We start from the raw sequence: 3,865 nt of genomic DNA, 5'->3' as shown, positions 1-3,865 counted from the left end.
AGGAAGGGGAGAGAGGAGAGGTGAGGTAAAGAGACAGAAGGGGAGAGGAGAGAGGGAGGGGGAAATGAGGAGGGAAGGGGAGAGGGGAAGAGAAGAGAAAGAAGGGCAGAGAATGAATTCGTATGACATAAAGCCTTCCTATAGACAAGTCCTTTGAAATCGTATGGGAAAATAAGTTCCAAAGTAGAATCTTTTCCTGTATGATGGATAGGCAACAAATTTTCAGCTATCATTATTCAAGAAGTTACTAGAGAATATGGTCCACCATAGCAAGCTTTTTAATTTAACAAACAACAACAAAAAGAATCTTGAGAATCTTATAAAGAAGAGAGGGCAAAGAATTCCAAAGTCGATGGTGCAAAAATCTTGTCTTCCACAGCAGGAAGTATGGTCTTCCACATCTGTAACTAAAAACTCAACTAACAAAGCAGTGTAGCATTGTTAGAAAAGGGGATTAAATTACAGGGGGGAGAGTGTGATGGACGAAGTTCCTGAGGGGAGAAGGAAGGGGTAGGGGGACTTAGCGGGAAGGAGGGAGGACTAAGGGGGAAGGAGGGAGGACTAAGGGGGAAGGAGGGAGGACTAAGGGGGAAGGAGGGAGGACTAAGGGGGAAGGAGGGAGGACTAAGGGGGATGGAGGGAGGGACTGAGGGGAAAGATTGCTGGTTTTCTTTACAAGTCTTTTGAAAGTACTTGACTTTTAAGTTAAGCACATTTATTGCCTTTTTACAAACTAAATCTAAGTAGGCAAAAGGTCTATTAATATGCCAGAAATAATTTGCAAATTGTAGATAAATGCAGTCCCTTTCCCTCCGCTATTAGAATTGGCCTTTCTGGAGAACAAGCTGCCCCTCTGGTTTGCCCTGTTCCCTCTGCGAACCGTTTTAAGCAAATTCTTTGGAGCCCATCAATCTGTCAATTAGAAGAAAATGCAAAGGGAACAGCAGGAATCATGACTGCAAGGAAACAGTTGCCATCCCATAAAATTATTGCCTTGACCAAATTAGAATAAACCTGTCAAGACGTTGTTTAACCATCTTTATGTAAAAATCAAAATGGTCTGACTTCAGCTGTCAGCCAGGCTCTTCTAATGTCTGTAGCTTAGTCCTGGAGTCTACTGCCAGTGGTACTTAGAGTCTGGGGAGATATCCTCTCTAGATGGTGAGAGCAGAGCCCCTGCCTTTCCTCTGGTGGCCTCCAGAACTCTGGCTGCCTCATTCTTAAGCAAAATATCCCAGGTGACAATAAAGTGAGCGGGCAGGCTTGACTGAGGGAGTCTGGACGGGGAGGCAGGCTGACTCTCCAGCAAGCCACACTTGCTGTTCTGCTCCCACCCTCTCACAAAGAGAGAACTGAGCAAGGATCACACCTCCCACCTTTGCAATTAGTCCATCAGGATCAGGAAATAGGGGAGCACTCACGTGTGGACGTGCTCTAGACCTCTTTACTGGGAATTTCTGTCTTACAACAGCTATGTTGAGAGATCATCAGATACTATACAATTTGCTCCCTTTCAGAGTTTTACAGTCACTCCCGCAATCTCTTTTGGATTTTCATTCCTCCCAAATCCTACACCCCTTCGAAGGCACCTCCCTTCTCTCTTCCAAACGATTTGCTAAACACATGTAAACCTTCCCTCAACAGAGACAGAGACATAGAAAAACACAGAGACAGAGAGACAATGACAGAGAAAGGGACAGACAGAGACTGCAGAAGAGAGAGACAGAGAAAGGGAGAGACACAGAGATGGGGCCAGGCAACCATTATTCTTCCTTTTGTCTCTAAAGATTTGCTTTCTCTGAACAGTTCACAGAGATAAAAATCAAGCAATCTATTGTCTCCATGACTAGTTTCTTTCATGCAGAGTAATGTTTTCTATGTTTATCACACCGAGTGTGTCAGTATGTGTTTATGGTAGAATAATGTTCCAGTATCTGGACATTCTGTATTTTGTTAATGTATTTCTCAGTTGATGGACATTTGAGTTATTTCCACTTTTAGGCTATTATCAAAGTAGTTTTTGTTTTGTGTGTGTGTGTGTGTGTGTGTGTGTGTGTGTGTGTGTGTGTTTTGAATCCAGAGCCTCTCACATGTTAAGCAAGTAAGTGCTTTACCATGGGACTATATTCCCAGACTAGTTCCCAGCTTCGATGCCTGTTTTTATTCTCTTGTCCATGGTTAACGGAACTGTTTGGGAAGGATTAGGAAGTATGGTCTTGTTGGAGTAGATGTATCATTTCCAAAGCCCACACCAGGCTCAGTCTCTCTTTTTCTCTGCTGCCTGTAGATCAGAATGTAAAGCTCTCAGCTGCTGCTCCTGCACCATGCCTGCCTGCTTCCTGCCATAATGAGCATGTACTAACACTTTAAACTGCATACAAGTCCCCAATAAGATTCTTTTCCTTTCTAGTTGCCTTGGTCCTGGTGTTTCTACCCAGCGCTAGCACAGTGACTATGGCACTTGCCTATACACCCAGGAAAGGAATTACAAAGTGCTATGGTAATGCTATTCTAATATTTTAAATTTTTATTTTTATTCATCTTTATAGGTGTGAGTGTACATCAAATGTGTGCAGTGCCTAGAAAGGCAGAAGAGAAGGTGACATTGGATCCCCTGGAACTGGAATTACAGGTGACTGTAAGCGACCCAACATGTAGCTGGGAACCAAACTTGGATCCTGCAGAAAAAATATAAAGGACCCCGAGCCATCTCTCAGCCTGCTCCTAACCTTCTGAGCATTGGCTGGCTGTTTTCTGAAAGTGTTTCTCATTCTTAGTTTCCAGCAAAGGATGAGCATTTCTACTTTGCTGCACCCCTGGTCAGCACTTGCTGGCAAGTGTCTTTTTCGTTATCCTAACTGCTATGACCTCATTTCCCATCCTTTCAATAAGGTCTCATCTTTGATTTTACCTCTGTGTTTCATAACACATGGGCTTAAAATAGAAACTGTTTTATTAAAATTTCAAAATAGGATACAAAAGGCCAACAAAGACCACTTGAACTTCTGTGGTCCATTTAGAGGACCATCCTGTACTTGGAAGAAAAGTTATGTGGGAATTAACACAGATATGAAAAACCAAGCCTTTTTGCTAGTCCGTGGCAGCTGCCGAAGACACACTCCACCTAATATCTGTTTCAAGCTCCCTTACAGGATATTAAGACCATTTGGGTTGGAGCAGTGAGAGGCTGCAGGGAAAGGGGTTTGCTGCCAGCCTTGATGACCTGGGTTCGCTCCTAGGACCCTACATGGCAGAAGGAGGGAACTGACTCCTGAAAGTCATCCTCTGACCTCAGCACACAAACAGCAAAGTGGAATAAAAAGGAATTAAAAGCACTCTTCCTTCATCTTTGTGTCAACAGTTGCAGAGTGAGTGACCCAAATCAACATGACCATAGGGCAATAAGTAAATTATTTTCACCCGTTAGTGGCAAACACAATGGCAAACATACATGGGCAACTAAGGCAGGAAGATTACGGGTTCCAGACACCTGCTGATAAGACTGGCAGAGAGAAGAAACTCAGAACACATGGCTTTGGTCAAAGAGGCTTCTGTTTGTAGGAAGTGATTTAATAGAGAGACTCACAACTGATCAAAGTAGCAAAGAGTAAGTGACGGTTGTATGCTTAGCCCGAAATAGGACATCAATATCACTCTCTCTGAGGATCAGGGAACATCAAGAAGAGGAGGAGGAAGAATATAAGAGCTGGGGGAATGTATGGAGGACGGAGAGGAGTGCCATGAAATGCTGTCTCCTGGACACGTTATGGCCACTGCACTCATGAACTAACTAACTACCTATGCAAGACTGGGTCCTTCGGCATCCATCGTGGAAGCAGAAAGGGCTCCTGGTGCTCTACCTCTC

This window comes from Microtus ochrogaster, unplaced genomic scaffold (genome assembly GCF_000317375.1).
Source record: "Microtus ochrogaster isolate Prairie Vole_2 unplaced genomic scaffold, MicOch1.0 UNK11, whole genome shotgun sequence".
Lineage (NCBI taxonomy): Eukaryota > Metazoa > Chordata > Mammalia > Rodentia > Cricetidae > Microtus > Microtus ochrogaster.
This window is presented reverse-complemented; position numbering follows the sequence as displayed.